At 44.6% G+C, this 12,808-nt stretch overlaps 1 long non-coding RNA gene across 6 annotated transcripts in view; it reads right to left on the reverse strand.

The window, feature by feature from the left end:
* Nucleotides 1-1,767: 1,767 nt before the first annotated feature.
* Nucleotides 1,768-12,808, reverse strand: part of LOC122681914 — a 110,259-nt gene continuing 99,218 nt past the window's right edge. For 3 of the 6 annotated variants that reach the window (XR_006337138.1, XR_006337137.1, XR_006337133.1), the window contains 3 exons: nucleotides 8,328-8,404; nucleotides 7,790-7,897; nucleotides 4,359-6,041 (listed from right to left, as the gene is read on the reverse strand). This is a non-coding gene — a long non-coding RNA (uncharacterized LOC122681914). Of the gene's footprint in view, nucleotides 1,918-4,358; nucleotides 6,042-7,789; nucleotides 7,898-8,327; nucleotides 8,405-12,808 lie in introns of those variants that run through there. The other 3 variants (XR_006337135.1, XR_006337134.1, XR_006337136.1) reach the window with 3 other exon arrangements.

Here is a 12,808-nt window from a genome sequence, read left to right on the forward strand (position 1 = left end):
AGGCACCCAAGTCATTCTCCTGAGTTCCACACCTATTTCTTTCTACCACCGGTAGGGATCTGCCTTTTGATCAGACTCAGTTATCTCTGCCAAGATGGCGACTCCTTTTATCATCCAGGGAGCAACCGGAGCTCACAGTTTGTGAGAACACTATTGTGTCCCTAGTAAGAGACCTCTGCCTCCGAAAGGCCCAGATTTCTGGGGATAAAAAGCACAAAGGAGCCCAGTGGGTCACTGTGAAAGACAACAAGGGGGGCCACTCCATCTACCCATCCCTCAGTTCCAGATCCCATGTATCCTTCCTGCTGGGGACACAATGCCAGAGAGAAGTCTCTGGTCCAGTAGGTCTTGGCATTCTCAGCGAGGAAGGCACCCCTCTTCCCAGGGCATGGTCTCCAGGCTCCAACTCCAGGCAGCAGCTCTGGACAGAGTGATGTGTACTGAGACCAGTGAATGGTGTGTCATAGGCCACTCCTGACCTCCTTTGCCGTGAAGGTGTTCCCTGATGGATGTGGAGTTGTGTGTGTGGGATTCCGTGCCTGCAGGTCAGCCATCTCATAACAGTGCTGCCTGAACCTTTATGAACAGGAAAAGCACCTCACACGTGAATACGTGACTGTTTTTGTAATAACAAATCATTGGCTCTTCTAAGAAGGAAGGAAGTTAAGATAGTCAACTTGTCACTAAGTGGTTGGCAAGTCTTCTTCAGGAATTGTGTCATACTGCAGGCTCAACAATGGTCTCTGCTGCTAGCAGAGACAGGAGTCACTAAGTCAGGTGTGGTGAGTGGAAGGCCATGGAGGTAGGCCTATGTACCTCTCTGTCTCGGTCACCATACCCACCCCATCCACGTGCCAATTGTGCCATTCTAGGCTGGCTAGTCACAAAGACAGGCTAATGTCAACTGGCGACATCATTTTGTCAGCTTAGTTGTTCCATGTCCCTTCCAGGGTGAATGCTTTCTGGTGGCCTTTAATATGTGGTACACAGCTCTTCAGACTTTATGCCCCTCTCCAATGCCCATCTACATGCTTTACCCCCAAGGCTTCCTTGTCTGACTCTCCAGTCTTTGTCTTTCTAGTCCTTTACTCATGAAACAAAATATAGTCTCACCTTAGGACACTTCCGCACAAAGTGGATAAATAAATACAGTGCTCAAAGCTCTGCCCATGAGCAGAATAAAGATTGTCTCTTGCCACTGTCTGTTTTCAGCTTGAACCCAACTGCCGAGCCAACCCATCCAGAAACCAAGCTTGCACTTCTTCCTTCAGTTGGTTATATAGGCCGTGTATTCATCAGAGTTCTCCAAAGACACAGAACCACCAGGATTCTGATGGTTGAGAGATGATAGACAGATGAGTGGTTGGATGGATGGATAGATACATAGATAAATGATAGATAGATAGATAGAGACAGATAAACAAACAGACACATACAGAGAGAAAGAGCATGAGTCTGACCACTGGAAGGTTAAAAACATCGCTGCAGTTGCAGGTCGCTAAATCTTGAAGGGTTTATCTCTTAGCCTCTGGAGCACATGTTTCTCACCAATCCTGGCATTCTAGTCCCCTCTTGTTCTCCTGCCAGTCAGCTTGATGTGTATATATATATATATATGTATATATATATATACAATTTTATTTATTTATTTATTTATGGCTGTGCTCCAGAGGCTAAGAGATAGTTTCAGCAGCTCTGCCATGTCAAGGCCATGCCTGGTTGTGTGGTACCCACTCTGGGGAGATCACAGTAAGTGGATACTGGCCTGGAATGTGAGCACCTGACAGGAGATGGTTGGGCTCTGGATTGGTTGGTTTGTATTTGAGAATCGTTCTCACAAACACGTTGTGTATTCTCTTAGGAACCAGCAAACTCTTGGGAAGGGCCATCCCTCCAGGCTCCAAGATGTCAAAGCATCTGAATACAGAAAACAAAATCCATGATTAATATAATCCTGTGTGTGTGTGCTAAGTTGCTTCAATCATGTCAGACTTGTTCTTTATCACTAGCAACCCCTGGGAAGCCCTCAATATAATCCTAGGATACAATATTGTTTTCTTTTTACTATTTTGGCCCCAAAGAGTAATCTTGGCAACTTCCACTTGGCCTTCTCTACTATAACTAAAGATTAACCCAATGACTGGGTTATTCCAGTGACCAAGTGTGTCGAGACTAATTGTACATTCAGAACCTAGAGAAATGATCACCAGGGACAGGAGGGGCATGAGCAACTATAAGCTGGACTTTGACCAGAACTCCATTTATTACCTGTGTCCCCTACACCATCCTTCTAACTGTGGGGTCATAATAAAGCTTCAAGCCTCCAACGTACCAATGCCTGTTCAGAATCTATATCCAATAATCATTCAGATGTTTGAGGGTTTCCTCCCCAGAGTAGAGTCATTTGAATAAACAGTCTTTGGAGAAGGGCTAAGGGGTTACTCAACTGCAGATCTGCTGCGGTTTCTGAGTCCTTCCTCCTGGGAACCTGGCCTCCTTTCTGATCAATGGGTCCCACATTTAAACTGCCTGGAGTGCCAAAATTAGACAAGGGATCGCAAATGTGTGACAGGGTCACCACCCTGGGCGTCCATTCTTGCTTTCTTTTGATTATACACATTAAGAAGTGTTCTCACCAGATTCCCATCATCACTGCTGCCCACGGATTCAGTTCAGTGACTGCCCTTCCCATCCCTCATGGTCAGCAGAGGGGAGTCACTATTGAATTTCCCGATGCCTGGTCTGCCCCACAATGTAATCTTGGGTGGGTCTTCCACTCAGGTGTATCCCCTCCAGAATATCCACTCCCCTGAGCCTTTCCCCCCCTCCCTGCACTCTCTGCCACGACATTTTAGACTTTTCAATTCTGCTCAGCATGAGCCTCTCTCCGGTCTTTTAAGAACCAGCCAACAGCAAGTTTCCACCATTGTCTGAGGTCTTTGCCAACATCCTGTGAAAGTGCTCCCAAACTCATAAATTTTCCTTAACTCAATCTAGTGTTCCAGTCCCCTTGATCAACACACTCAAAATCCAGTCCCAGTACCTGCCAGTGTATGCTGGCTAATTTTTGCAGTTCAAAGGGGCAGTGGTATCATCTCTTTCTAAATTATTGGGCTCACCAGACCGTTCCTGGCTTGGTTACAGTGTGACTTAGCTCCTGGCAACCAGAAAAGGATGTGGAGGTTCTACAGAGGCTTTCTTACCTTGTGAGGACAGGAGTCTAGACCATAATAAGCAAAGGTGAGCCACCTCCATAAGCCTTGAGAGTTCAGAGGGCCCTGGGGAGCCACAATATTTGGAGGTGTCTACCCAGGTATCCCATATTTTCCCAACCAGGGCCCTGACCTTGGCAGAATTTTTCAATTATCTTTGAAGCTGGGCAAGTCCTTTAATACTGAATTTGGTCTTCTACTTTTTCTACCCTGACTGCAGTAACAGGCCTCTGCAAGAGGCCCTCTGGCCTTCATATCTAGTTTTCAACTGTTCCCCTAATTGCCCCCAGCTTCCCCTCAGCCCACCATTGGGCATCAATGCCACTCAGTAACAACCAGCTGACTCCATGGTCCTTATGTGCCCTGCATCTCCTCACTTTCCCAAACACCTGAATCCTCTCTCCAGACAGGGATACTCCCTCTGCTGGAACCTTCTCCCAATTCACCATCAGTGAGAGTTCTAGCAGTTGGGTTACCACCTTATGCCAGGTATCATCCATGCCCTGAGTAAAACTGGGATGGGGATCCACTTCCAAAGGCCATCTTACTACCTCCTCCCTGGACCTCACTGAGTATCACCTGGATCCTTCAGGAAGCAGACACCATGAAGTTTAGAGTGCAGGAAGTTTATTGGGGGGGGCAGAGACGCAAGGCAGGGGAACACTTGTTAAAGACTGCTGCTGTTGTTCAGTCGCTAAGTCATGTCCGACTCTTTGCAACCCCATGGACTGCAGCATGCCAGGCTTCCCTGTCCTTCACTGCCTCCCAGAATTTGCTCAAACTCACGTCCATTGAGTCAGTGATGCCATCCAGCCATCTCATCCTCTGTCACCTCCTTCTCCTCCTGCCCTCAATCTTTCCTAGCATCAGGGTCTTTTCCAATGAGCTGGCTCTTCACATCAGGTGGCCAAATTATTGGAGCTACAGCATCAGTCCTTCCAATGAATATTCAGGGTTGATTTCCTTTAGGATTGATTGGTTTGTTCTCCTTGCTTCCAGAGGATTCTGAAGAGTCTCCTCCAGCACTACAACTCGAAAGCACCAATTCTTTGGCACTCAAGCCTTCTTCATGGTCCAAGTCTCACATCCATACATGACTACTGGAAAAACTATAGCTTTGACTATATGGAGATTTGATATCTTGACCTTTGTTAGCAAAATGATGTCTGCCTTTTAATATGCTGTCTAGGTTTGTTATAGCTTTTCTTCCAAGGAGTAAGCGTCTTTTAATTTTGTGGTTGCAGTCACCATCTTTAGTGATTTTGTGAAAGACAGTGTCTGAACAGATGTAGGCAGCAAAAACCTTCAGATCATGATGTAAACCTGATGTCTGTGACAGCAGAGGGGACCAGGATGGGGCAGGAGGCACCCAGCCCACAATGCAGAGCTGATAAAGTCTCAGTCAAACACGGCCCGTTAGAGGCCCTGATGTGGTACCCAGGGCTGCACCCTAGAATCCCTATAAGCTCAGCCATCACCTGCCTGCTGCCCAGGAAATGCGTGGCCACAGCCGGAAAGCTGAAGATGCTGAAGGCTCTAAGAGCTCTTTTCAATTTACGTCCACAAGGCTCTCAGATCTTTGCAGGTGGAGCTCCCTCGGCACGTTTCCCCCTCCAGAGTTGGAATCCGGGTCACCTAGTCACCAAGTCCACAGACCTGCATCCAGCCCCTTCACTTGCCAGTCATGCTCTGGGTGTTTGCAGCACCTCCATGAACAAAAGAGGCCAAGATCCCTGCAGTGGCCCCTTGCAGAGTCTATTCTCAGACAGGGGTGGGGAAGGATTCAAAATAAACCCATAAAATACAAAGCACTTAGACTGTAAGAGACCCCGGGAGGAAGAAAAGAAAGTCACTGGAGAAGGAGGTCAGGAGGGGGAGCAGGGCCAATGGGCAGAGGTCAGGTCATCAAATGAAAGTGGGCAGTCAGAATGGACCTCATCAAGAAGGTGACATGTGAGCAAAGACTTCAAGAATTGAGGGAGTATGTCAAATACATATGGGAGGAAGGTGAGAGAACTCCGGGCAGAAGAAGCAGCTGAAAGACCCATAGGCAGGAGTGGGCCTGGTACATTAGAGTCAGCACAGAGTTGGGGGTCGGGGGGCTCCAGGAGGGGTTGGCAGAGGAGGGGAATCACAGCTTCCAGTATCAGCAAAAGAAAGCACTGTAGGGCTGTCAATAAAGGGGCAACCTGACAGTACTTGAACTTGCAAGTCCCCAGGTGGCCATGCGGAGGACACAGTGAGGATGCTGAGGATGGTGACCAGTGAGAAGACTGCCCTGGTCCAGGCAGGAGGCACCGGGGCTCCTGGCAGGGTGACAACTGGGGGAGGGGAGAAGTGGTCATGGTCGGGTGTAGTTTTCAACCACGTGAGCCAAGCTGATTTCCTGACTGCCTGATCGAGATGGACTAGGAATGGAGAAACAGGGTGCCTCCAGAGTTTGTTAAGCTGTGGAAGGGTGAACCTCCAGCCACAGAACTCTGAACTAAGCGCCCCTCTCCTCACACATTTGTGACCCCCCAGGAGATGACACCTTTATTTCATCAATGAGACATGTCTTGTGGATCTTTTCTTCAGCACCTTAAAAATATATATCAAATGACGACTGTTTTCATTTACTAGAGCCGCCCTCGTGAAGTACCGCAGACAAAGGGCTTAGACAACAGGGACTTACTTTCGCACAGATGTGCAGGCTGAAAGTCTGTGATCAAGGTGTTGGTGGGCTTGATTTCTTCTGAGGCCTCTCTTCTTAGCTAGTAGACGCCATCTTCTTGCTGTGTCCTCACACAGTCTTCCCTCTGCCTGTATCTGTGTCCTCACCTCCTTCTCCTGAAAGGACACCAGCCCTATTGGATGAAGCCCACCCTAATGACTTCATTTCAACTTGACTGCCCTCCTTAAAGACCCATCTCCAACCCAGTCACATTTGAGTTCACTGGGGGTTAGGACTTTTTCAGAAATGAAATTGATGGGGCACAAAATCAGCCCACAGTCACAACTAAATGGGGTTAATCAAGAAATTTTAGAGACACAAAGAAAAGTCCAGTGAAGGAAACTAAGATGGAAAATTAAGAAATAAGAGTAGAATTGAGAGGTCAATGTCACAAAAGCCAAGAAGGAAGAAGTGGTGCCCCGTGGCCAGTGCTGCAGAGAATTCAGGCGAAAGGAAGTGTCAGATGCTTCTCCAGGTGAAGATGCTACTCCTGTTATGAGGTCAGTACCCTTCATATCCCTGAACTGTACAAATGAGAAGAAATACCCTTTCCTGTGAAATACTAGCCAGGATCTTTGTGGGTAATCTGAAATCATAACTGGGGAAAGAGAATACTTCAATGTCAGGGAGGTTTGAAAATGTCAGAAATTGTCCTAAATAGAGACAGGCTAAATCCCCTCCAGAATATCTTTCAATCTATTTTTTGAATCTAACAAAATTCACTCAATTATTCTGAGGTTATGGGTTTACTCAAGTAGTAAAATACACCAGATCAGATTCCCAGACCAGGAGCGCTGAGTCTTGGATCTGAAAAGATTTCTGGAGAGATAGTCTACTCCTCATAACATTAACTACAGTAAGACATAGCTCGCTGTACAAAAGGAAGATGCTGTAAGAAGCCAAGAATTATAACTGTTTCATGTCCCCTTGGTATTCCTCAAAAAGCTTGTAAAGTTGCAAGTTTATAAAAAAAATAAATAAATAAATCACATTCGCTCAAGGGGAAATGCAAAAATAAAACCATTTTTCTTTACCCTGATGGGAAATGTATTTTAAATGTTCTAATGCTGACTTTGCAAGTCAGTATATAAGCATTATTGGAAAGTCCCATATTGCTTGAGTTTTATAGCTCCTGGCTCTTTCAGGAGCTCTCTCCATTTAGATCAGAGGACAGTTTTATCTAATCCTTTGAACTAACACAGATTTTGATAACATTGATTGAAAGTCTGGATTGCAAAAGCATTGCTATTGATCCTTATCTGATAACAACGTTTTCCTCAATAATTCATCGATCCCTGACAAAATGATTAAAAGCCAACATTTATTGAGACCTCACGACATTGCAGACACCAGGCTAAGTGCTTTGCATCCCTGCCCTTTCTTTCTGTCTCCCAGGATACCGTACCCTCCACCCCATAGTCCAGTAACCACAAGATTTTCCCATCTAGTCCCAACTCCTGAAACCCTTCCACTGCATCTCCTGGAATTCGTGGACCATTCACAGCAAAATTCCCTATATCCCAAATCAAATCCCCAGATACTCCTTGCCCCTTTTTGTTCTGACAAAAACTGGTGCTTCCCTGAGAATGCTGTGCCGTTTCCCCCTTCACATGATGGCCGTTTGTCATTCAAAGTCATCACACACTAGATCTGGAGGTGGTGGAGACACCCTGCTCCTCCCCCTTTCAGATCCTTCTCCTTCCCTTTTGCCTTAAATTATGTCATTGTACGTCACCCCTGCCACTCATGGTTCCCCACCTTTCTCAGCAACAGCAGCTCCTGGCTCTTTAGCACCCTCTCTAACACATCTCCTGTCTCTCCCTAGCATTTTCATACAAGGGTAATAATCTCTCCAAGGCCCCACCTTCTCACCCCATTCAGTCATGCTCACTCAGTTACTTCAACCTCTTTCCTCGCGTGAAGAGCCACCCAATTTCTTGGTAAAAAGAGATTCCCACCGCTGGGAATGGATCTGAAAAAAAATGAAAACATTAATTCGAAAAGATTCATGCACCCCAAATAGTTCATAGCAGCACTATTTTCAATAGCCAAGACATGGAAGCAACCTAAATGTCCATCCATAAATGGATACAGAAGACGTGGCTTATATATACAATGGACTATTACTCAGCCTTAGAAAAGAACAAAATTTTGCTATCTGCAGCAATGTGGATAGACTTAGAAGGCATTATGCTAAGTGAAATAAGTCAGACGAGACAAACACTATATGATATTACATATGTGTGTGTGTGTGTGTTAGTCGTTCAGTCATATTCAACTCTTTGTGAGTCCATGGACTATAGTCCACCAGACTCCTCTATCCGTGGGATTCTCCAGGCAAGAATACTGGAGTGGGTTGCTATGACCTTCTCCAGAGGATCTTCCCGACCCAGGGATCGAACCTAGGTCTCTCACATTGCAGGCAGATTCTTCATCATTTGAGCTACCCGGGAAGCCAAATATCACTTATCCATGGAACCTAAAAAGTACAACAGACTAATGAATACAACAAAAAAGAAGCAGATTCACAGATACGGAGAACAAACTAGTGGTTACCAGGGGGAGGGGAGGAGGGGCAATATGGGGGTAGGGGGTTAAGAGGTACAAACTATTATGTATTAAATAAACTATGAGGATATATTAAAAATACAAGGAATGTGGCAAGGAGTTCATAATAATTAAAAATGGAGTATCACCTTTAAAAATTGTGAATCACTATATTACACAACTCTACTTCAATTTAAAAAATTTAATTAAAATATAAAAACTGAAGCCAACCATTAACAACAATCTGTTTTTATGATTTCTAGATGAGTTGTGGTAGTTGGCCTGTCTTTTAATGTGAATCAGATTTTTCCCTAAATTGGGAGGTTGGGGTTAGCAGATGCCAACTATTATATGTGGGATGGATAAACAACAAGGTCCTACTGTGTAGCAGAGGGAACTATATAGAATATGAAAAAGAATATATATGTATAACTGAGTTACTTTGTTGTATAGCAGAAATTAAGACAACATTTTACTGATATACTTCATAAAATTTTAAAAAGAGAAGAAAAAAATCTCTCCCTAAAATATGAACAACCTATTCTGGAAATATAGGAGACATCCATTCTGGAAATACATTTTCAAGCCTTAAGTGTTTTGTTTTGTTTTTAACTTAGGAAAACAATACTAATGTGATTTTTTAAAGTTTTGTCTAATATTTTCCCAATAATGATAAACACTCTGTAAGTTGGCCTAATAATTTGATTCATATGCATATAGAAAATTTTGCACATACAATTCATTTTAAATCAAATATTTCTACTTCCTGATGCCAGACGTAATACCTAATGGGCTAATGAAGCAAGTGCTTATTTTAGAATATTTCAGTGTTAGCAAACACAAAGCACGGTCACTTTTTCATCCACTGGTGCCTCTTCACAGCAAATGACACCACCATGCACTTAAGCTGGGATAGGGAAGGACCCCTCCCCCAACAGGTTACAGAATAAGAGGTAAATGGAAGTAGTACAAAAGTTTAATAATTCCCCTTAAGCTTTTCAGAAATCCCCTCCATTAATATCAGTGTCTAGTTTTCTTTGAGGCTTTCATCTGAAGGAATGTATTATCAGCAATTGTGAGCAAAAATGTTTCAGTTTATACACAGCCATCTCCAGACTGTGCATATATCTGCTTTGACTCACCTCAGAAATTCAAGCAAAACAAAGTTATGATCAGTATATAACAAGCAGGTCACAGGGTTAATGTCTGATTCTAACACTGACATCTTATTTTAACTGCTCAAATAGCGTGCAAAGGCGGCAGAAGGTACCACCCAGAAACAACAAAAGATTAAACACCCACCTACCTACCCACAATAGATGTGGAGCTTCCAAGAGATGAAAAATATTTAATATTAAAGCAAAAAATACAAAGTAAACCAGTAAATGACCTCAATTTTAACCCAATGAACTATCCAAGGCCCCGTGTAAGGTGCCAGAGACATTCAACCCAATTTTTGAAAGAAAGAGTTTAAGTATCACTTTAAAACTCGTTTTATGGAACAAAAATCATCTCTTGACAGACCTGTATTAAAATCTTTTTTGTTAATGTATTAAGAATCTGTCAGGTCTTCCCTTGTGGTCCAGTGGTTAAGAATTTACCTTGCAATGCAAAGGACACAGGTTCCATCCGTGGTCCAGGAGGATCCTACATCCCACAGGGCAACTAGGCCTGTGTGTCACAACTACTGACCCGCGCATTGCAACTACTGAAGCCCGAGTGCCCATGCCCCGCAACACGAGAAGCCAACACAGTGAGAAGCCCATGCACCACAACTAGAGAGAGCCTGCACACAGCAACAAAGACTCAGGGCAGATAAAAATTTTTTAGCTAATAAATACATTTTTTTTAAAAAAAAGGAATCTATCAGAAGATGGTAGCTATCAAATCCACTCACCTTTCAGAATAAATCTCACATGAATTCATCATGCATGTTATGGCAGAATTTTTTTTTTAAATATTGATATTTGAGGGGAGGGAACATTGGTCAGGACCTATAGTCTGTCCTACCTCTCCCATCTCAAGGCGGGGCTCCCTGGGGGGCAAGGTGCCCTCCCTGGAGCCCACAGCACGTGGCGGGGTGGAGAGCTCAGAGAAAGGGCTCGGAGAGTCTTGCATGGACTCTGAATTAAGCAGGCAAGTAAAGGTCGAAACTTCAACTCTTACCAACGATAATTGGGAGTGCCTTCTCTACTTCTCTAAGCTTTTCTTTTTTTTTTTAAACTAATTTATTTTTTACTGAAGGATAATTGCTTTACAGAATTTTGCTGTTTTCTGTCAAACCTTTCAAGTCAAAACTCCCCCATCACTCCCCCGTCAGAGGACCGGGAAAGTCATTTTACACAGCAGGGCTGTGGTTACCGCATTCCACAGACACCAAGGGTGGTACAAATCCATCTCCAGAATCATTTGAGAAACTTTGATTCTAGGATGAAAGAGAACGGTTCCCCACCTCTTCATTTGGGAAGAGAAACAGAGAAGAACTTGCACCAAGAAAGAGGCTCACAGGGACATAGCCCAGCAGACTGCACTGGAGCAGCCCCAGACTGAGTGCACGTGGCTCCCAAGGCCCCAGGTGCCAGCACTGAGCCATCAGGGACTCCACATTTCCCCAAGAAGCTCTGCTCTCAGATAAGGGCGGCTCTTATCAGGACGCGCGTGTGTGCCCAGTGCTGTTTACTTTGGCAGCGGCTTCCTTTCTCCTCTCTAATTAACTGAGGCTGATGAGCCCTCAGCAGCCTGGAGATCAGAGGAGACTGCGTGATCTCGGGCCCTTTCCCTCCTCGGCTCCCCCGGCTTGGCCTTCCTAGGCAATTTTTTCATCAATGTGGAGAGTAAATTTCACCCACATCCTGGCCCAGCATCAAATTCCAAATCAGTGTTTTACTCTCAGAGCCCCTCTGTCAGCAAAAGTATCTTCACTTCTCATCAGACACAAGCAATGGTTTCCCTGTGGCCTCCACATGGATGAGAGACCCTTGCCCCAGCTCTCCTGCTGCCTCTAGAAGAGCCTCCACCGCATATTCCAACCCGGCCTCCAGAACATACGGCTAAACACTCCATAATGCATGTGTGTGTGCACCGTCACTCAGTCATGTCTGACTCTTTGCGACACCATGGACTGTAGCCCACCAGGCTTCTCGGTCCATGAGATTTACCAGCAAAAATAGTAGCATGGGTTGCCATTCCTTTCTCCAGGGATTCTTCCCGACCCAGCGATAGAACCCAAATTTTCTGCATCTCCTGCATTGCAGGTGGATTCTGCTGAACCATGAGGGAATCCCTCCATAATAATCAACCTCAACTCCATCAGAGGAAATGGTCTCAGTGAGTCCCTGGTACCACTGTCAGAGAGAAGGCAATCAACAAGCCCACCGCTGATCACCTATCTTCTACACTGACATGAGCTAAGTGGCAGAGGACAGAGGCCACCACCCATGCACATGATTCACTCAGTACTTAGGTAGTCAGTTATTCTGGTACCTCAAAATTACTTTTCACCCTGATATTTTTTTAATTTTTATTTCTATTGTGTGAGTGTGTACCTACCAACCAGGTCTTGCTTCAGATCTTCTAATTCAAAACACAACCTTCATATTATTAATTTTTTCACTTTAGTACTAGGCTCAACTAAAGGGCACACTGCCAGAAACTCAAACGCTGTACCACATTTCATTTAAAAGGGTAGATTTCCCCAAAACTTCCTTAAGACTAGTTCATAGGTTAAAAACAGTTCTGATCTAAAATAACCAGAGAGTGGGGTTATCCATGACATGTTTCCATAGATTCCTTATAAATAGCTATCAGATAACAGGCATCATCCCAGCTGGGAATTTCCCAGCTTCTTCCTGACAATGAGAATCATTTCTATTACTGTAAAATAATCTGATGAAGCCAACATGCATTGGCAGCTGCCCACATTCATAGTATTTCCTATCTGGTTCGGTAAAGTATATTCAAACACATGGTCTCCCTCAGATAGAATCCATCATTTCCTCCTTATGCTCTTCACCTGGGACTTAAATCCTTTCTTTCAAGTGTCTGCCTCTTCTGAGAAACTTAGACTCAAGAGTGCTTCATTCCTACAGCGCACCTAAGTTTCAACAAAACTCTTTATCAAAATGGAATAAATCTTCTCCTTTGATCCTTGCAACAGCCCTGGCTGGTGGGCAGAGGAGGAGCCTGGAGCTGGGAGGAGTTGTAACTGCTAAGACTGGGACACAAAGTAAGTGACAGAAGACAGAGGCCACCACCCATGCACCTGATTTACTTAGGACTTCACTAATCAGTGGTTCTGAGACCTCAAAATTAATTTGCACCCTGATTTTTTTAATAT

The sequence above is a fragment of the Cervus elaphus genome, chromosome 23 (assembly GCF_910594005.1).
Source record: "Cervus elaphus chromosome 23, mCerEla1.1, whole genome shotgun sequence".
NCBI lineage: Eukaryota > Metazoa > Chordata > Mammalia > Artiodactyla > Cervidae > Cervus > Cervus elaphus.